The 22,755-nt window shown below is 43.7% G+C and overlaps 1 protein-coding gene across 3 annotated transcripts in view; it reads right to left on the bottom strand.

Annotated features, from left to right (window-relative positions):
• Window positions 1-22,755, bottom strand: part of ATXN1 (ataxin 1) — a 418,270-nt gene that overhangs the window by 384,718 nt on the left and 10,797 nt on the right. The window lies entirely within an intron of this gene.

Consider the following 22,755-nt stretch of genomic DNA (forward strand, 5'->3'; position numbering starts at 1 on the left):
CAGACCACAGCAGGACAGAATGTGGCTGGGTGAAGGCAGAGGGGTGAGGGAAGAATCTAAGCAAAGCCTGGTGGGCAGGAATAAACATGACATGTACAGGCAACGTCTGAGACTGGGTGGACACCGGATTGTGTCCACACTGTCTATTACCCTGGGGCTCCCTCCCACTGCCCCCCCGCCACCCTCCCCACCTCCTATATGCCTGGTACTTTGCCCTCAACACGATTCGAATAAATTAGAAAATCCCGAAGGAGAACAACAACGCAATAAGGGTAAGTAAAGCATAAATAACATGTACTAGGTGCCAATGGCCATTCCAGGTGCCCTCTAGATACTGATTTATTTACTCCTCATGCTGATGATAATCCCCACTTTTCAGATGGAGAAACTGAAGCATTAAGCAACTTGGCCATGCCAGTAAATGGCAGGGCTGGTATTCGAACCCCAGGAGACATCAACATTCCGGGATGTCCAACTCTTAACGGACCATGGAGGCAAAGCCAATGAATTTGAACAGCAGCTTCAGAATAACCGGGCACCCCCTGCCCCGCCACATGCCCTTCACTCCTGCCCATTCTCCTGAGAATTCAGTCCTAATTGCTAAGGATTCTTAAGGAGGCTGTCACACCTCCATGGCTACTTCCAAAAGCCTGGGAGAGCTGATCCAAATGGTACCTCCGCAAGCCAAACACAATGCACTTCGAAGGAAAGCCCTCCTATGGGGTGATGGCTGCCATCTGGCAACTGAGAACAGGTGTTTAAAACCATCCTCCCCCATCCGTACACGGAGTTTGTTATCAGTAGAACCAGGATTTTAAAACCTGTGCCCTCTGTCTTTTCTGTCACCCTGATTCTCCCAAGGTGTGTATTTATATTTTTGGCAAAGCAGCCAAAGAGGAAACATCACAAGGAGCCTTCCTGTGGGGTTCACAGGTAAAATGAGTAACACCTGGACAGAGACGGCAACAAGAAAGTGAGTCACGGGAGTTCCCGTCGTGGCATAGTGGTTAGCAAATCTGACTAGGAACCATGAGGTTGCGGGTTCGGTCCCTGCCCTTGCTCAGTGGGTTAAGGATCCGGCGTTGCCGTGAGCTGTGGTGTAGGTCGCAGACGTGGCTCGGATCCTGCATTGCTGTGGCTCTGGCGTAGGCCGGGGGCTACAGCTCCAATTCGACTCCTAGCCTGGGAACCTCCATATGCCGTGGGAGCGGCCCAAAGAAATAGCAAAAAGACCAAAAAAAAAAAAAAAAAGAAAGTGAGTCATGGACATAGGGCTAAAATCTATAAGCCTTTTCTCCCTGGCTTTTTCTTTCTTTCTTTTTCTTTTTTCTTTTTTCTTTTTTTTTTTTTTTTTTGGAAATGTTTTCTTTAAACTTGGAGCTGTTGGCTTCTTTTGACCCCTCCCCCCTGCAGAACTCCACCTGCGACTCCGGAGCTAGGATCTCGACTCGCAATAACATCGAAAGCTCAGAATCGTTCCTTCAAATGGCAGGCATCCCAGTTTGTACTACCTATGCCCTCTTTATAACAACATAACTTAGTTGAGGCAATAACTGCCACTTGGGAGATGTGGTTTAGCACCATTTTGCAATCTAGCTTTCCATCCCTTGTGGAGGTCTCCAAGCTGGAGGGAACCTATCAGCGACTGCCTTATTGAGACCCCATAACCTCATGCAACGATGTGCATCTCTGGGTACCACTAACTAAAAAGCCCTCCTTGGATCATCAGTCACCAATGGTTATATTTTATTTTCTCCTATGGATTCTGGTCCTTCCAATTGAGCCCTGAGAAATGCTTGGGAAGAGGAAACATGCCCTGAATATAAATTACATGGGTACTTCAGTGTTTTAGTGTTTACCAGGGTTTTTTGGGTTTTTTTTTTGGCGTATTAAATGTTGACTACTCTTCTTCCTGACTCCCCAAATGAATGAAAAACCATCGAGATCATCTCAGGGGTAGCTACAGACTTAAAAGAAATAAACATTTTATGATAAATAATAACTTGGAATTTCCTTTAAAAAATAAAATGTCTCTGCATAGTAAATGAAATTTGTTATTGCTTGATTACCATATAAATTATAACATTCTAGGAGTTCCTGCTGTGGGGCAATGGGTTAAGAATCTGACTGCAGGGGCTCTGGTCACTGCAGAGGCATGGGTTCCATCCCCAGCCCTGTGCAGTGGGTGAAAGGACCTGGCATTGCCACAGCTGCAGCATAGGTCACAGCTGTGGGTTGGATTCAATCCCTGGCCCAGGAATTTCCATATATGGCAGGTGTGGCCAAAAAAAAAAAAAATTAAAACATTCTAAAGAAAAAAAATCCCTTTATATAAGGTGGAACTTACAGAAAACAAAGCTTTCTGAAGTTAAAAGGTGAAACAATACATATACATATTTTTTTTTTACTTCTACAAAACATAAGAAGAGTATTAGGGAAAAAACCCTACCTTTCTTAGGAGTCACGTGTACCAAGACTTATTAACAGCACCCTACATAAGGCTGGCATTCATACCCACTGCTCTCTTCTAATAAAATTTTCCTACAAGTTCTCCTTTTGCTGTGAACTTCAGTTATTGCCTTCCCACTGGCCATACACAACCACACATATCTTTCAAAAGCTAATTGAAGCATAGAGAAGTTAAACATGATTTATTCAAGGTCAACTCTCAAGTCAGTGGAAGAGTCATAAATACAGCCTCTCCACCGGAGTGTTCTGGGTGCTGGACCCCACTGCACAGTGAAGTTTTGACTCTTAATTGTTGTTTCTTGAAATTCCCTTGGGTATTTTAAAGTGGCTCATGTTGACAAGCTAGAAGGGAGAGGCTTTTAACAAGTATCATTAACACCGTGCGATTTCACGTTCTTGCACCTATCACACACGCCAAGGCGTTTTTAACCTATGCCTTGAAAACTCCCTTTAAGATACTGTGTAATTGACTCAAATACATGTGAATGGGAGAGGGTTTAGCAGCCCAAAGTTTAAGCAGTTTTTTCCCACTAAATGCAGCTCAATCATAATGCAGGGCAGGCAGTTGGGGCCAAAAGAAATGCTGTGCGTTCCCAGCAGCTTTAAACTGCGTCGTTAGACCCCATCCTAAGATAAAGACCGCAGGAACAGTGCCTGGCCAGGGCGAAGAGAAGATGCATTCAGGGGGGAAAAAAAAAAAATCACAAGTACTGAACTGCACTGAGAAATGAGGACGCCAGAGCTGTCATTAAAAAAAAAAAAAAACAAAAAACCACTTAGGAGCATGTGCAGATTCAAGATAACACGGGGGATTTTTTCTTTCTGTTTTATAAAAAGGGAGGTCACTCCTCTCGCTTTCAGGACCTTAAAAATTAAACCAGAGTCGCCAAGGGCTGAAAGACTTTGAAGTGGGCCTTAAGCCTAATTCAGGACCTTAAAACCAGGAGACATTGAATCTCGAGGAGTTGTTTTGCTTTCCTTTCTGCTATCACGCTTGAAGACTACTTGATCGAACAAATGGGCACTTTTTTTTCCCTGGTATCTCTCTATCACGAAAAAGCTCATTTGCCATTTAATTTTTTATCTAATCATGCTGGCTGTTTTTTTGTCTGTCTTTTTCTCCTATCTACCCCCACTCCACCTACACTGGCATTCTCTGTGGTCAAAGAATCTGTTTCAGTATTAGTGTTCAATATAACAAATGTCAAGTAAACACTCTACACATTTCCTGTGCTATTTAAAGCATCCTAAGCAATTATTTGCTCTAAAGTATTAAACTGTACATTTTCTTTGCTGTGCCAATTCCTATAGTAATAGCTGTCACAGAAGAGTACTTAGAATACTCAAATGCAGCTTTTAAATCGGCTGTACTCTTAGGCTGCATCTGCCAAGATTTTCCTAGTTTCCATATTTTTACAGCATGTTTTTGAGACAATGTATAAAACTGCAACAAAGTGTCATATGCAGCTCTTTTTTTTCTTATCTGAAGCTCATTAATAGGCGCATCAGTATCTTGGAACATAGGTTTTTTTCTCTAAGCTAAAAAATGAGAGAGAAAAGATATAGACAGACACATACTCACGCTTGAACCTCATGACTATATTGCTTTTTATTTAAAGCTCCAAATTATATAATGGGTTCCTAACACAAGTTCTATAAAGTGCATACTGTATCTATACATGCAAACACATGCAACAGTAGCAAAAATATGAATACAATACACACATATGTAAATATGTATGTTAAAAATGACTACATACAGAGAGATACAAACATATGCCTCTTAAGCTTTTTTTTTTTTTTGGCTTTTTAGGGTCACATCTGCGACATATGGAAGTTCCTAGGCTAGGGATGGAATTGGGGCTAGAGCCGCTGGCCTACACCACAGCCACAGCAAAATGGGATCCGAGCCGTGTCTGTGACCTACGCCACAGCTCTCGGCAACTTAACCCACTTGCTCCTTAGCCCACTGAGCAAGGCCAGGGATCGAACCTGTATGCTCATGGATCGAACCTGTATGCTCATGGATCCTAGTCAGGTTTGTTAACCGCCGAGCCACGAAGGGCACTCCCTCCAAGCATGTTTATGTTTCGCTAGATGTGATTCTTTTTTTAATCTTTTATATTCCTTGTATATTTTTGTAATTATTTTTGTTAACTTAAAACGTAACCTAGCCCTAAGTCCTTAATAGCTGGGACTGCATTAAATTGCCACCTTCTCCTACAGAATTGTAGGACCCTTGGAAAAACTTCCATGCAACTGAGTGTGATTAACAAACAAACAAACAAAAGCCTCCTTTGCTTATTTCTTTTAATGAGGTTACTTATCAGACCGTATTATCCAACTGATGAAAGAATTATATTCCCACCAGGCCCGCACCCATTTTGATTTTTACATGCCGTACCAAGTATCAGCACTTGCTGAAAGATAGCATTAAAGCCTTGTGGGACAACAAGGTTCCATTATCTTAATATGTTCCACTCAACAGCTTTTGATTGTGTTATGAAGTGCCCTCACATTGGTGACCAAAAATGTATCGCTATTTTAAGAGTCATGCTATTAAGGGGCCACATGTCTGTAGAGCTAACATTTGTGACTTGTAACCCAACAAGCTTTTTAGAGATGTGTCAGCAAAGGCCCAACAAACCACCCCCTCGGAGGGGCTGTTTGCAGGCATTCCTCCATACCAACCCTGGCTTGGGAGGGGACGTACCGTCTGACAGCACCAGAGAACCTCTTGTCTCCCCCTGCCCCCCCGCAACCCCTGCCACAAACCCCAAGGCCAGTCATGGCACTTAGGCCTGGACGTCGAAGCGGAGAACACTCCCTAACTTTTCTCTGTACGTCTGATTCAGTTCCTCTTTGTGGCCTGTGATGGCCAGAAAAAGGAGGAAGAAGTAAGAGAGGTGACCGAGCAGGGAGGAGAGCCAAGAAAAAGGAGGGAAAACAAAATAAGCATCTGGCTGGGATGCGTTTCTGGGCGCTTTTGTTTTTGTTTGTTTTTTAATTTCAGGCCTGCACCTGTGGCAGATGGGCGTTCCCAGGCCAGGGGTCGAATGGGAGCTGCAGCTGCCAGCCTACACCACAGCCACAGCAAGGCGGGATCCGAGCTGCATCTGCGACCTACACCACAGCTCCTGGCAACACCAGATCCTCAACCCACTGAGCGAGGCCAGGGATCAAACCCGCGTTCTTGTGGATACTAGCTGGGTTCACTACCACCAAGCCACAATAGGAATGCCTGTGTACTCTTCTTTTAAAGTGCTGTAAACCATTATTTCTCTTTAGTGGGAAGAAGGGTGACTCGATGCGGGGTGGGGCAGAGAAAGGACATCAAATTCGTGGTGATTATGAAATTTGTGGAGAGTTACTTGAGTGCTCACTGGATCTTTATTCTTTACAGTTAACCTTAGTTTTGTGACTCAGCTTTTGCATACACTCAGCATTTAGGAATGCAATTTTTTTTTTTTTCTTGGTCCGAGCTCTCAGCATGGAGAAGCTCCCAGGCCAGGGATCAAACCCGCACCGCAGCAGTAACCCAAGCCACTGCAGTGACAACACTGGGTCCTTAGCCCACTAAGCCACAGAGGAACTCCTAAGAAAGCAATTTTGCAAGTCTTGCAATGATATGGGCGGTAAGCAATGAAGTATCATTAGCTAAGAGCACAGGGTTTGAAGTTAAAATGGCATGAGTTGAATCCCAGTCCTATGCCTTCCTAGTTGTGTGACCTTGGGCAAGCTACTAACCCAGTTACTTTATCTACAGAGTGCAGATAATAACCACCAACTAGGTTTACTGTAAGGATTAAGCGATCAGCACAGTGACCAACGCACCCTAAATCCCCAATATGCCAGCTAGCCGTTACTATTATTAAAAGGATAGTTCCCCTGCATAATGAATGACCTTTCGTGAGTCATTTCTTGTTTCTTGGGTTTTCGATCATAAATGCACATTCTTCAACCAAATGATTTATTGAATCAACCAATCAACAATCAAAGGCAGTTTTTAAAACTGAAATTCTGTATGCTGCCGTCTAGAAGATGCAGAAATCAATGAGAGAAACAAACCGAACACTCCCACATGAAAAGTGTGCCCTGAGTAGCCAGGAGTCTTTCCAGGGAGACTAATTAGTATTAGCAATGTCAGCTAGCTCCCATAAGAGAATGAATCCCGCATGAACATTAAAGTTTAAAGACATCTTGGAAAGGATAAGCAATGAGATCCTGCTGTATAGCACTGGGAACTCTAACTAGTCCCTTATGATGGAGCATGATGGAGGGTAATGTGAGAAAAAGAATGTATATATGAATGTGTGACTAGGTCACCTTGCTGTACAGTAGAAAATTGACAGAACACTGTAAACCAGCTATAACGGAAAAAATAAAAATCACTTAAAATAAAAAGACATCTACCATTCACTCTTTTGAGTACTCAAGAGTGCAAAAAAAAAAAATATGTTTCATCCTAATATCTTACATTAGCAAAGAACAATGGTTCACAAAACCCAGGTATATCTCTTTAAAAGCCGTCTCCCCAAGTAACACTGAAAAGAAAATCAAAAGATAAAGTAGTTGGAAGCCGCAGACCAACAATTTATTTAACTTTATTGTCTCCCCCCTCCCCAAGCATTGCACTGTGCACACAGAAGGTTTACAAGAAATAAACAAAATTAAGTTGCATATAAAATGAGGAGGTTGGACAAGAAGATGTGTACAGTTCCTTAAAGGTCACAAATGATAAAAAAAAAACTGCCCAAAGGATCAAACTATTTAATTTTGAATTTCATGAATGACAAACTGCCTCAACGATCAAACTATTACATTTTAAATTTCATAAATGACAAAATACCTAAGTGTTCACACTATCACCAACTTGATCTTCACAGCTCAACTCAAGAATCAGCTGCTACACTAATAATGACATTTATTACAGATATTCCTCCTTCCTTAATTTCGGTTAATGTGAGTATGGTCAACCCCAGCTGTTGATTTCAGCATTTAATTCTATTATCAAAATACTGAGAGTCTGCTTAGGCTCCAAGTCTCTAGAAGCATAAGGAAACTCTGATAAATAAAGGCATAAAATTAAGACATTTCCCTTTCTTTTCTCTTACTAATTCCTAATCTCCCTTTGGTGTATTTATTGAGCACTAGTTGTTATTTAATGCAATAGACCTCCTGGAAGAAAGAAAATCAACCTGAAGACAAGAGTTTCCATGGATAAAGAGAGATAGTTACAATAGACAATACCAGAGGGGAACAATCTTTATTTTATAGAGCAACTAGAATCTTATAAATAGAAAATACATTTTTAAAATCTCGGCACAGGTTAAGAAATGGCCAGAACTGATCCTATTTGATGAGTTACTGATCACTAGTGAGCATAAAGGAAAATCCGAGTGGAAGGATTAAATTTCTCCAAAATCAGTCACTCACATGTCTGTACCTCAGTCATAAAGTGTTTATGAGTTTGATACATATCGCAGGCATATATCGCCTTCCAGAGAGCAGAAACTCCTAATCGCCCACATTCCAAACCGAAATAAATCCATGAGCATTTCACCTAAGAACAGCTCCTAAAAGTTAGCAGCAAGGGTTATTTGCAGAGAGAGAAGCAAAAGATAGAAAGATTCCCAAGTTAAAATGCCATGCCCTCTAATTTTCTGAAACACACGGTCAGAGAAAACTTTCATTAAAGAGAAAATGCAAGAATGAGACCAACCTTCACGGAAACCAGCAAATAAAGAATGTATGCACAGAACACCTGGACTGGCTTTCCCATTTCCTTGCCAGTGACTTTATAAATATATATATATATACACACACATATATATACACACACATATATACATATATATATACATATATACATATATATATATAAGATTAGATAGCAACAAACCTTCAGAGCACCGAATGACATACAGTCCAGATACACACACGCACAAAAGAGAGCAAGGCTGATGCTATTTCAGTATCGCGAAATATTTTCCTAACCAGGCACAGATGGAAGTACAGACTTTTCTGCCAACCGCCTGGTTCAGAAACTTTGCTCTATTTTTAATTATTTGGTTCAGAAGACCCATTTATGATTCACTTGCACGCTGGGATGGCAAAGCAAGTCAAGTTCCTGACCCCCAGCAAAGAACACGAAGAGAAGCTTAATTATTTTTAAGCAGCGAGTGTACTATTGTAAACCGTGTGTAGAAACAACGAATTTGTCAAAGACCTGTTGATCAAAGACCTGTTGATGGCTGTTGCAGTTTGGAGATGCGGAGTGTATCAGTGAAAGAGAAAAGGCCAGGAGCCCTTAAGGAAGGGCCACCAAAGTGAAGTACTTTTTTTTTTTCCTCCTCCTTTTTTTTTTTTTTTTTAATTGAGGTATGTCTGACATATAACATTACATTCATTTCAGGTTACAACATCATGGTTCAATATTTGTGTCCACTGTGACATGCTCGCCACAAGTCTAGCTGCCATATCCTAATGACGTGCCTAACGACACATCAGGGTGCATCTTTGAGAAAGAACAGTGGAGTGAGAAACAAGAAACGGAGAGGAAAGAATCAATGGTGTGGCAAGGACCAGTCTTATTAGCACTAAAAGTTTCAGTTTTGACCCGGATCGGAGAATGGAATGCCAAAGCTTAAAGTACAGGAAATGGACTCAGAGGCAAGGAGAGGTTGGTCAGGAAACGCAAACCATAGAATTCAGAATCACACACAAGAATCGCTGAGCAAGATAAAATCCTAGGAGAGACGCAGAAAGAGAAGCTCGGGTCTAGCAATAAGCAGAAACGAGAGTCAAGGTGAGAATGGAGCCAGCTGGAATTCACATTTGTAAGAGATGCGTTCGTTTGTAAAAGCTGTTTCCAAACAGAAAACAGTAAACCCAAGTAGTAAATCAATGTACATACAGAAAGGAAATAAAATATGTGGCATATCCAGCTAAGAACCTTGAAGGGAGGACTAAAACCTAAAAAGACCTTTATTCCTAGAGAAGCGTTCTTTTGATCGAGTCCCCTAAAATTTTCTGTAGCTAAGTCTTTAATGCACCTGGAATATCTCAGATTCTATGGAAGCATAGGCCACAAAGAGCAAAAAGTTTCAGGAGTAATAGTTCTTGCCGAACATCTTATTTGCAAATGAGCCCAGGATGATCTGGGGAACTGAAAAAAAAAACAAAAACAAAACAAGCACCTAATTTCTCCTTGAAAAGTGTGGCAATGGAAGAACAGAACCCTGTTTGCAGGGGGCTCTTAATTCTGAAGCTCAGCTTTGTAAATCACTAGCACTGATGACCAGCTTTTGGCTGGGTTTGGGGGACATGGCAAGATCCTTAGATGGACACATACGGAGTTGTGGGCAATTACGAAATTTCAGTAACTGGAAGCAATTCAGGGAGCCATCATGGGGAGGATAAAAAGGTGATCTGTTCCAGAAAGTCCAAAATAAAGTTGACCCCTGTTACACACATTCATATTCTTCCTACTCTACTATGCAAATCGGTGAAGTATATGCATGGATATGTATGTTGGCAAGAGACTAAAAACATTTTTTTAAAGACTTAGAGGAGTTCCCTGGTGGTACAGTGGGTTAAGGATCCAGCGTTGTCACTGCTGTGGCTCAGGTTAGATCTCTGGCCTGGGAACTTCCACATGTCAAAGGAGTGCCCCCCCCAAAAAAATTAAAAATTAAAAGTAAAGAAAAGAAAAAAGCACATCTACAACTGAATTATTGATCGTTGTAAATGGTTTCATAATATCAGTGTAGTATTCTTATTATGGGCCACAGGCCATGGCTTTTAGAAATGGTTTTTATTTCATTTAGAAATGTTTCTATTTGCTATAACAAAAGCCAGTGCGCTGGGATGGGATTTGACCTGTGTCTTTGTCCATAAAACAATCCTATAAAATATGTAAACATGAATTCAATTTTCTTTAAGTCAAGAAAAGCAAAAATATGGCTGTCAGAACAAGAACTGCTTTCTGTGGGATATTCTAGTTAAATGAAAGCTATTCAACTTGAATCAATTGCTGTATCCATTCTCCAATACACAGCAGATTTATATTTCAGAAGGTTTTTGACACAGAACAAAATGTTACTGAAATATCCTTCCATTCCTTTTGTCCTACATAACATTCCAGGGGCTGAACTCCCAACGAGGGGCATATATTTGTCAGCTTCTGTTTGCACTGGTTCTATTCTAGTTGGTCTTTGTTGCAAATTTTCCGTTTTGACCCTTTCCTGGCAAAACATTGATATAGACCTTTTGGCTGTGTTACAACTTGTAATACTGATAATAAAAAAAAAGAAAAGCTCACATTTTTATTCTGTATCAACTTTAAGTAAGGGCAACTTTTAAAAATAAGCCCTGCTGTTTATATCAATGATAGAACCTACATATACTGTATGCACGTGTGTGTGTGTGTGTGTGTGTGTGTGTGTGTGTGTATTTATTTATTTATTTATATAAACACTAGAAATCCAGGGAGAAAATTATTCCAATCCAACAATCCACACATTCCTACCCAAAACCAATCACTCGAGGATTTAAAAGCTAGATCTGAGGCGAGAGACAGGCTAGAACTAGCAGGAACAAGTCTGTACAAGATGCATTCATCCTCCACTGCCTCTGTTTCAGGTCATCCCAGGACTAAGCGTGTGGGCAGATGCCAAGATGCAAAGAATGGGTTGGTGCCTGTTTTCAAGCGTATCTGGGTAAGGACTCAACAAGAGTGAGAGAGGGAGTCGCTGCGCTCAGAGCAACGAAGGTGTGCAAGTGCCGGCTGATCAAAGGGCACTTTCAGCAGTTGCATGCCTAAGCCTGAGGCGGCTCACACTCGGCGGAAAGGGAGCTCAGACAATGGGGAGCTAACACACTGGATCTCAGGGGTGATGTCCAAGAGGAGGTCTCTGGAGCTGGGTGTCATCCTTTAGGGTGGCCCAGAACAAAATGGTGACGCATTATGCCTCCTGGTGAGTTCATATATACTGTGAACGGCACAGACACCAAGTCCCGGGGACTTCCAACGAAGATCCTGGGGCAAGGACCGATGTCCACCAGCACTCCCTGGGACCTGTTAGAGAGAAACATTCTTAGCTTCTCCATCACCAAGCAAAACTCCCCAGCCAGGCTCTAGCGCCTTGACTCCTAGGAAAACGCTGTCCAGAGCCTGAGGGGAGGAGGCCCCCCGAGAGAGATGGCCTCCGTCTCACGTGCAGAACCCCCAGGGAGGATTCCACGTATAAAATCGAGCGTCTGGAAGCCTCAAAGTGAGTCAGAGTCCAAGTAGTTCTGAAACCAACGGCACGGTCATCAGCCACCACATGACTTCTGCAAAGACAGAAAAGCCCTCGTCACGGTTACTCTACAGGCTTCTGGCCTCAAGAGATGGATGGGGATTTCTAGGAGAAGACTAACTGCTAGATGGCACAGGACAGCAGATACCCGTCGGGAAAGCGACTCGATGGCCTTTACTGGCTCTCGCCAGACCAGGACGCATAAATCTGACGCTGGATTTGATTTATCACGTGGCTGCGTGAGCTTCCTTAACCTTCTTCTGTAGCATCCAGAAGAATGAAGAAGCAGGGACCTATCAATATGGAAAGGAGCTATCTGACTGCCACGCCTTCCCATCCTGTGCAAGAACTTCCCAGAGAAGACGGGATCGGATTTCAAGATTCCACAGACAAGATCAATTCGATTTCCTGATGTTTTTCAACTTGCTGACACTGGTGCATTAAGGGAAATATAGCTTGAGAAGCTCAACGTTAAAGGTGCAGTGGCTGCAAAAGAAAAATCACTCTCTACCTATTCTGTCAAGTTCAAGCTCAGGCACTACAAAAACTCCTAACGTCGAAATGGATGAGGCAATGTTTCCAGGGGTCCCTGGGGAGTACGTACATTCAAGGCGCTGTATTCTTGCCTTTCTCCATCTTTCAAGCTCCACCTCGAAACTGCTCTATTGGGCCACTCCAATTAAGCGAAGTCTGAATCTTCAGTTTATAGATTCAGAGACACAGCTGCATACGGCCTGGGGTACCCTGGCTCCACAAATGATGGAGAAGAGCACTGAACTTCATGCCTGTCTGAAAGCCAGAGGGACAGACAGCACAGGCCACATGCGTTCTAGCCCTGGGAACCTAGCAAATCAGTCAGCCTCTTGGGTTGATTCTTCCCGGAAATGAAGAGGATACCCTCTGCTCAAGGAACTGTCAAGACCATCCCAGGCACCAATTCATCCAAAGCGCTCTGACTCCTAGGATAGGCTATTCTCAGCTGAGGCAGACCCACGACACACCAGATACTTCACGTGGTCTAGATGACTGCGGTTCTTATGGGCTGCACTTACTAAATCAGAGGCTAGGATGGCAAAACACCGCCAAGAGAAAAGGGCGGTTTTGATTACCTACAAGAGAAACAGGAAAACACAGGACTTTCATCCCAGTGACATCTCTGAAGACTTTGCACGGTGAAAATGGCAATGCTGTTAAAAAAAAAATTCTTGGGGGGAAAATCCTTTCCTGAAACTTCAGGGCAAAGAGAAAAACTGTACCATTTAGAGATAGAAACTCTGAGATCAGTCAGGTCACTGAATGTTCTCGGCACAGCAGAAGAGCAAACAGCTAGTGTTTGTTCATTTCCATAGATTAATAACCCTCTCTCCAGGACTTAAAGATGATATGAACTGTGACTTCCAGAGTACTGTTTGGAAAAGGCTCATATACTCCTGGGCAAGACCCATGTTGCAAGGACACACTCAAAAATATTTTTCTTCATTTCACATTGCTTCTGTACACACACTGGCCTGTTCTAATCTCCAGGATGACCCAAATGGATATAAAGCTTGCTGAGAGGGGAAAGAAGGAAATCAGTCTTTCTCTTTTGTATCTGTTTACACGGATTGTTAAAATAGTACATTCATTTGGACGACACTCAGATGGAAAATATACATATATATATATAAGCTTCAATAGAACAGGAAAGCCAAAATAAAACACCAAATTTCAGGCTTAGATGCTATCCCTGTATTTCCCTCAAATGCGATAGAAAGCAACATTTTATGGAAAGAAATTGTTAAATAAGTAACCAGATTATCTTTTTCCCCTGTCAAAAAATAATAGATAACTGTCTTATGGGCCTATGACCACTTATAAAAGGAAAACAAAACAAAACAAAAACCTCCTGCGAATCTTAAGAAAAGTGTCAGATCAGGCACCAGAGGCAGCAACCAAAAGGAAACATTCTTTTCACAGCTCCTTAAATAAAGATGGGCTCCTGCAAAAGCCACGAGTTGGGCTCATACTTCTCAAGAGTCTGGGTCCCAGTGATCAAGGCCGCCCCAGTGGTGAACTGGAAATGGAGCCTTGGAAAGGGGAAGAGCAAGCAAAACAAAATTCATCCAGAGTCCTTTCCGCTCCCACTTGGAACCTTCCAGAACACAGTGGAAAGGCTATGAGGTGCCGCAGTGGATAAGAGGCCCAGGACTTGGTTTCCAAGTCAGACGTCCTCCTCCATACTTGTCAGAACCGCCATCGGAAGCATAAAGACCCTCACGTCAACGGTCACAAGTGGACATCCTCCACCTGGAAAAGGTATTTTCACTTAACTACCAATAGGGCAACTTCCGGACAAACTCATATGCAGGAGAAGAGGCACCACCTCAAAGGAGAACGTACCTTGTGGTCGCACTGTCCTCCCACCCCCCTGAGCAGGGTCACGCAGAAGAGGGTTTCAAGGCTTCCCTGTCCAGGGGGCATGGTACCCCCTCTTGACCAACCCTGCCTTAAGACTCCAGAACGCCTCTCTTCCAGATAAAATGATCTCCTCGGGAAAATTAGGCTGCCAGGAACTTTGACCTGAGTTGGAACACGACGTCGCAAGAGCTTCCATGGGGCACGGATGGAGGCAGAGGCCAGGCGTCAGGAGGTGAACCTCAAATCCACCCATTCATCCCACCTGACAGTGGTGTTTCTAAGAATCCTCTCATGTAATCGAGAGCCAACAGGAACTGTTTTCATTACAAAGAAAGGCAGTTTGGGACTTTCAAAAACAAAGCAATTTTGTTCCTGTGTTAAAGTTCAAAAAGAATACTGTTTGGCGTGTTTTTAAGTATAGTATATAAAACTGAAAAATCATGGAGCAAATCCAGCATTGCATTCCATGTAGCTTTTGTTCTGGAGCATTCATCCTTGGGCCTTTCCTGTCCTCCTTTCCTTCTCCTGAGCACAGCCTTCTCACACTTTGGTCACCTTTATCACCCACTGTGGGATGCACGAAGCTGCTCAAACCAACAGATGCCACAGTGTTTTCCACCACTGTGGTCCACTAGGCCCCAGGCTGCTTCCAGACCACAGACCTAGAAGTCAGGGTCTATAGGAATAGGTGGAATCCCATCCAATTTGTATCATAAACAATAAATAAACAAATATAAGTGTTTCCCCTACAATGCGGATGCTTATGCTACAAACTGGATGCAATAAGCCAGACTGGTGGAGGCGAGGAAGTGGCTATCAAGGAAGGGGAACAGCATGAGTAAAAGCTGGAACATAACATGAAAAGGCAAGGCGCGGAGTTCCCGTCGTGGTGCAGTGGTTAACAAATCCGACTAGGAACCATGAGGTTGTGGGTTCGGTCCCTGCCCTTGCTCAGTGGGTTAACAATCCGGCGTTGCCGTGAGCTGTGGTGTAGGTTGCAGACGCGGCTCGGATCCTGCGTTGCTGTGGCTCTGGCATAGGCCGGTGGCTAACAGCTCCGATTGGACCCCTAGCCTGGGAACCTCCATATGCCACAGGAGCGGCCCAAGAAATAGCAACAACAACAACAACAACAACAACAACAAAAAGACAAAAGATCAAAAAAAAAGAAAAGAAAAGGCAAGGCGCTTCAAAGGAGGAAATGCTAATGGATGCAGCGAATAAGAGGCAAAAGATGAGTGACAGGGCCCGAGAGTAAGCAAGGGGCCTCAAACCTGCTGAGCTAGGTTAAGAATTCTGGACTTCATGAAAATTCAGGGAGGGGTGAAGGAAGAGAGAGATGCAAACAGATGGCTAACAGCAAGAAATGTTCATTTTAGCTTCAGAAAGGAAAATGGGTTGGACCAGAAAAGGCGCATACCTAGAAAGGCCATTTAGGAGGGGACAGCAGATCCCCAACCACCACAATGCAGCTGGGCCACTGGCCCCAGTTCGGACCTGGAGACCTGTCCCCTGGAAGCTCCAGACCCAAGGATCTCTCCCCGGGGAAGAGCTGCAACAGCAAGGGAAGCCGAGCAGCAGTGGGCTCCTCTACTCTAATCCAGATAAAAACCAAACCCACGGCACCCACTCCTCAACAGGTCGCCTGTCGGACTAAGTGAGCAGCAAGTGTGATGAGCCCAACCCAGGATCCTCGGAGAAGAGTCCGACTTTGCCAAGCCTGAACCCCTGACTGATCTCCCTAGGTCCATGTGAGGGAGGCTGCCTGGCCTCCAGCATGGTCCCCATGGCAGAGGTCCAGGAGAGAAACCCAAAGGTGGGCACAGGTAGACTTGACACCTCGGAAGCTGACCCAGGGTGAATCAAGGTCAAGGAGGGAGAGGCAGGAGTTCCTATTGTGGAGAAGTGGAAATGAATCCGACTAGGAATCATGAGGTTGAGGGTTCGATCCCTGGCCTCGCTCAGTGGGTTGAGGATCCGGCGTTGCCGTGGGCTGTGGTGTAGGTCGCAGACTCGGCTCGGATCTGATGTTGCAGTGGCTGTGGTGTAGGATAGCAGCTGCAGCTCTGATTTGACCCCTAGCCTGGGGACCTCCATATGCTGCAGGTGTGGCCCTTAAAAAAAAAAAAAAAAAAAAGGAGGGAGAAACAGGTGGGAAGGGGGAGTGGCAAGGAGCCCCTCAGTAAGAGAACAGCCCTAGGGTCCCATAGGGAATAGGAATAGTTCCCAAGGGGTGCGGAGGACAGACACGAGAATGCGCCCAGCCCAGCTGAGCTGCCGGCCACCTGGTACAGGACATGAGCCACGGTAACCTCCCCTCTTCCTTCCAGGCTGGCCCTGGGTATGACCACAGAAGAAAAGAGAGACATCCTACAGAAGCTCTTCATACAGCAAAAAGTCACATAATCCCAATAAAAGAAAATCACGCCGGGGAAACAGCTGCAGCCCGTGTGACTTTAAAATTTAAAGATCAGTATTTAAAACATATAAAGGGCACTAAGGCACAGGTTAGGAAATATCAAAGACTCCCTTTTGCTCATTGTGTAAAAGAAAATTAGTAAACAAGCACCTCTGGAAACGTCCTCTGACTGAGTGGGATCCAAGGAATTCAAATTTTAAAACCAAGAAGCCTAATAAATGAGCCAAAAAAGACCACCCACCATCAATCAGGTTGAAGCAAGACTCAGTCATATATCATCAGTTACAACGTAAATGTTGTCTTTCAGAAAGCAATTCACAGCCAGGCCCCTCTACCACTGGAATTAATCTTCTGATGTGATCACGTCCGAAGAAAATACTTAAGGGTACAAAGGTGCTCACTGCAGCTTTTTAACAGCAAACAATCAGAAACAAACTCAAGGGTCCCCAAAGAGAAAACTTAAAGAAAACAGCTCAATAGGATAGTATATAATCCTTGCAAAGGATAGCTGTACAGTCAAGACGGAGAACGTGTATGGTAAATGGAGAAAGCAAAGTGAAAAAAAGATACATGTTGTATTGTCAAGAATTAAACGACAACATCTAAGCTAAGTGTGATGTGTGGTCCGAGACAGTGGAATCAAAGGGAACTTTTGCTTTTATTGGCGTTCTCTTATTGTAAAATATAGGCAAGAGATGTTTAAAATGTAATATTGCTTTTCATTGCACAGCAGCAAACACCCTCTTCCGTGGAGCCGGTCGGTCGGCCTTTAGGAGAACATTACAACCAGATCAGTGGAGGATGCCCAGGCTCTCCCCAGTTTCAGTGGTCCATGTGGGATTCAGACCTGCCCATGAGGGGCTCTGAAGGGCTCCTTCCATGAGTACCTGCAAAGACGCAGCTCTTTTCTTTGCTCTTGTTTTGTTTTCGTTTTTGGTTTTTTTCACCCTTAAATTCTATACCTTCCCCCTCTTTCTTTCTCTTCAATCACATATCGAGATCCTATCCTTTGCAATATGTAGGGATGCCTCACTGGATCCTTCCAACAGTCCTGTAAGACAGATGTCATCCTTCCCATCTTACAGATGAGAAAACTGAGAATCGCAGAGTTAAGAAATGTGGCCCAGGACACACAGCCTGGAGCCAGAGCCAGAATTCAACCCTCCATCTCCCTGTCTTCAAAGCCCTCACTGTTAACCGACTGCCTCTTCCCTTCGCTCTGCCTGTGAAACAAATAAAACAACAAAACACTCTTAAATGTCACCTCTTCTATTTGCACCAGCTGCCTAACAACGCTATTCAATGAGTCAAGAGACATCAGGAGAAACTGCTTACAAATTAACCAGAAAGACAAGGTAATGCAACCCACACTGATTGAGAAAACCAGTGCAGAAGAAAGAAGGAATTGCCCCGAGCCTCAAATAGGCACCTGCAGGGAAAACCAAAAAGCATCCAAAGGATTTCGATTTGCAAATTAAAAGCAGAATGTGACCCTTGATGCTACTGCAAGAGCAGAGCTGCTTGCAAAAAAATTATTCCATAATTAGCACAGAGATTCCTTCCAGTGGTAATACAGCCACTCCAGAAATGGATGTTGTTTGGGGCATGGTAGCAAGAAGAGGAAAGAGAAGCAGGGGAGTAATAAGGTCTGAAACTCATAGAAAAGGCGTGATAGATGATTGTAGGCACCCCTTATGACTTCCTTTATAAATAATGACACAATAATAGCCAAAAATGTAAATTCTAATTAAATACAAAACCGAACAAAGTCAAACAACAGCAAATGATGTTTGACAGACCAAAGGTCTCCAGGCGGGAGGGGTAGGGGGAGAGGTGGGAGCCCAGAAGAAGAATTACAATAAAAGCTATTCATGGAACTGTGCCCTGGTAGAGACAAAAGGGCCTGAGTGGTGGTGTCGTTCACCCACTTCCTTGACTGTACATGGGGAAACTGAGGCCCAGCAAAGGAGAGTGAGGGTGGGAAGGGCCAGGGCACCCCCTGGCAGGGTGGTTAAAAGAAACTCAGTCTTCCCCAAACACCAGTGCAACAGCTTTCCTCCACGCCACCCTCACACCCTCACACTTCGGTGTTCCAGGAAGCCACTCCATTTGCAATCTCATTTTGAAAAAAAAAAAAAAAAAGCACTGAATATTCTATAAATATTAAATTCCTTTTTCATAATTTTCAAACGCACAGGGGCACACTGGAAAAAAAAAAAAAGATGACGACAACAACGAAGAAGAAGCCTGGTTTTGATTTCTTTTGGAAAACGGCACACCGCTCCGCGTTTAACCTCGGATTGAGTGAAATATTAACAGGCCATATAATGGTTTCAGTGTTCCTTCAGTAAAGCTAAACAGAATTCGAAAAACACATCCCCCAGGCTTACCGTGGAGTTTCTGGAGCACACATTAAACTCAACGCTCCGCTCAACAAGCCCATCACTGTTAAGTAACTCATCAGAAAATAAAGAGGGAATTACCAAAGGGGAATTGCCAAGCAATTAGTTCTCTGCAGCAGATGACATACAACTGTTGTAAGGGGAGGAGCTTCCCCGTTAGTCATATGTCAGAGTCAGAGCCTCCTAATCTGTAAATAAAAATGCACCACATATGATCACAGCTGGGCTGTAGGCTGGGGCTGCCAGGCTAGAGCATGGAGAGTAAATCGCAAATCCTTCTGTTCTGTGTGTTTAGCAAGCAAGACTTGCCTCTGAAGGCATTTTTTTTTTTTTTATAAACACCCGTGGTAATTTTCTTTCTTTCTTTTTTTTTTTTAAATGGCAGTGTAATTGACACAGAGCGATTCTGTATTTCTATACGCTACGTTGGTAGTTTTCCTTCAACGGAAGAAAGGCAAACTCTTACTTTCCCCTGGGCAGAATAAGAGAAAAGTGGTCTTTCCTCTCTATTCTGTGACATGAGTGGGAGAAGATTTACCCACGGGTCCAGCAAAGGTGAGAAAATGAGGCTGGGAGGGGCGGGGACCGGAGGGGACCCCAGCTCTGAGCTTTGAGGGCTGCCAGGACTGAAGGGTGACCTCCTTTCCCTGCACATTTTGTCCTGGGCATTGGGACTTAGCGCCACCCACCCCCACCCCCATCACCACCACCTATCAAACAGGAACGAGTTCCTATCGGCCAAATCTTGCAAGCTGAGTGTTGACCCAGTGAAGCTCTTTCAAGAGTCAAAAGTTCATCACCTCACTGGGCCTCTGGATGCCAAACATTTGGGGCCCAACTTAAGCCAATCCCCTGAGACTCAGATAAGCATATGCCGCTGTCATCATTTTCTTCAATTAATAATTATTGAAAGTGCACAGGGATCTCAGGGAGGTATGAGGAAGAGTGAAAGAGTCAACACCGCAGAGACAGCTTGTATGTGACTTCGAAGGGACAGGCGAGCAACGCAAAGGGAAGCTCATTGCTGTGAACCTTCTCGGATTCTGACCCTTAAGAATGTCTGTTGAGTCTTTAACTGCTCCTCTGCCATGGGTCTTTACCTGCTACTCCTGGGCACGCCTTGCCTTCTGGACTGGACTACAAGCTTCTTAGGGACAGGGCTAAGGTCTTGACAGCGCACAGAGTACAGGCTAGGGTCCAGCGTGACTCTACCACTTAATAGCTGGGCAGTCTCGGGCAAGTTACTCACCCTCTCTGTGCCTCCGTTTCCTCATCTGTGAAATGGAGATAAGAGCAGTGCCTGCCCACAAAGGACTGCAGTGAGGATGAAAAGAGTTAATACCCAGACGTATGGACTACTGATCATTTCCTGTAAGGGCCATGCTGGATGCTCATTAAATATCTGCAGGCAGCATGGTCTGACCACTGGAGTTGTGGAGTTGTTTTCTCCTTCCCATCACTCCTGTCCTAACCTTCTTGTCTTTTATGAGAGGCAGGTAAGTTCATAGACTCATTCTGGACCATTTAGACAGCCCACCGAAATAACTCAAGTCAAAAACAAAACAAAACCCTCATACAATCCTCAAATATTCTCTAATTACATCAGGAAAGACTCCCCAGTGACAGCAATATAACCTGATAATTTCCAGCCTTCCCCTCCACTTTGAGCCATGGAGTCTTAGGATCTTTCTCGCCAGAGCCAAGGCTCACTAAAAAATTCTGTATTTTCTATTAAGTAGAAATAAGCTAAATTGTTTGGAAAGCTGTGGCTAGAAGCTGGAAGGAAATACAAACACATATACGCACAAACACACTCATCACATTTAAGAGTCTGCAATAAAGGTAGGAGCCACACCCACATTAATGTGATTTATCACAGTAAGTAAATGAGTTGCCACAAATGAACAACTGCTCCAGAGTCAAATAGGATTTATGCACATCACAAGAGATGAATACATGCACGGTGGAAAAGATCAAAGGCAAGGCTGGAAACTGTTGTTACTATGTACAGGGCTTCCCTGAAAATCTTCTTAATAAAACTGTTTAGAGGAAAATAGAGGGATCATTTGTTTAAATGAAAAGAGATACTACTGCATGTGCTGAACTTCAAAAGCAGCATTCATTTTCATACACACACATTAGATCTGGCTAATATTAGCTCAAGTTTCCATTTTGTTTGAGGTCTTAAAGAATATAGGTGTCAACAAGATTCCGCTGAGCTGATGTTCAGCCCTCAGTTTCCAAGGTGCCTGAGCATCTAGAGAAGACCCCCCCCCCCATTATCCCAATTATCCACCCATTCATCATCCCAATTTCTCCACCACCCTCCCTTAAACAGGAAACATACAAAGGCTGTATGTAACACACCAGCCTCCCATCTCTGCTGCCCTACTTACTGCCTCGTACCTTCTCGCTGCGTAGTCCACCTGGGATGACGTCATCGTGATAGGTACCCATCCCTGCCTGCCTGTCAAACTTGCTGCCAGGCACAAGAACCCAAAGCCCAATCTCAATCACTTTTATGCCAATGGCTCCTCCAAATTTATCTCCAGACTGGACCCCTCAGCAAGTTTATTCCCACACTTTCTACCGTCTGCCAGGCTCCAGCAACTCAGAAATCCATCAGCACTGGGCTTCCATCAAAATGGCCTTGACAGTTACATACCGCACCCTTGCTATTATGGCCCAGCCCCTGAAATGGTCATCTTCCCACTCTGTCCATCTCTTCCCACAGACATGCTCACCAGCCTTGAGGGTTCAACTCCAACAGCCCCTCCTTCTCGAAGTCTCTTCTCCTCATCCTACTCAGAATCATTCTTCTGCATTCCTTCTGTGTTAGACGCTACCCCGGAAGGACAACCCGCCCCATTCTGCTTTGTTTTAGTTATTATTTCAGAGCATTTCTCCTTTCCCCTCCTTGGCCACGAAAAACATAACCTCTTTCTGTTAGTTTTTACTTCCTCTGTGCGGTAGTATAAAAAATACACGGTGAATAAATGAATGAATCATTTCTTTACAGAGACAGTGCCTGTGAACGAGGCAGGTTCTAACTTGCTATAGGGATATCATCTTTATAAAATAACCAGCACCAGAAACAAGTGTGACCCAGGTTTTGCTTTAAAACCTTTACGAGTCTAACAGAGTACAACATGAGTGATACTGTTTTCCTGCCCACGTTTAGCCATCAATTGTGAGGCCTGTAATGAGGCCATTATTTATGCAAAATGTTTAGCTAATGCTTCTGAGCTCCATTTAAACGCAGTCCTAGAAAATGTCAGCTGCTTAAAACTCAAGGTGACTCCGCACTACTGTGTCAGTAATACAATACGAGTATTCATACCACACTTAGGCTTGCTTAATACACTATAAAACTGTGGACCTCTTCTCAATAAGGTACACACATTGACTGAGAGATCAGGATGGTTTGCTGCCTGTTTTTTGTTTGTTTGTTTGTTTTCACAATAAAATTCTTGAGACATTCCTGTTTTAACCCATGACTCTCTTTGAACACTGCAGGTTTAAAAAAAATTGCATGTGTATGGACCACATGTGCAATTACCCTATTTTCCCCCTAACTTAAATGTGAAGATTTTCCGCCTAAAATGGATCCTACCCCTAAGAAAGAAATTAGCAGAAATTAACATCACACCCCCTTTTGACAGAGCTAACATTTGCAGACCGTAATGACGCTTACCTTGGCACATAACTCTAGAGTTATTCTACTTCCTTTTTATGTCTTTTTTTTTTTGTCTTTTTTGTTGTTGTT

The sequence above is a fragment of the Phacochoerus africanus genome, chromosome 9, assembly GCF_016906955.1.
Source record: "Phacochoerus africanus isolate WHEZ1 chromosome 9, ROS_Pafr_v1, whole genome shotgun sequence".
NCBI classification, from domain to species: Eukaryota; Metazoa; Chordata; class Mammalia; order Artiodactyla; family Suidae; genus Phacochoerus; species Phacochoerus africanus.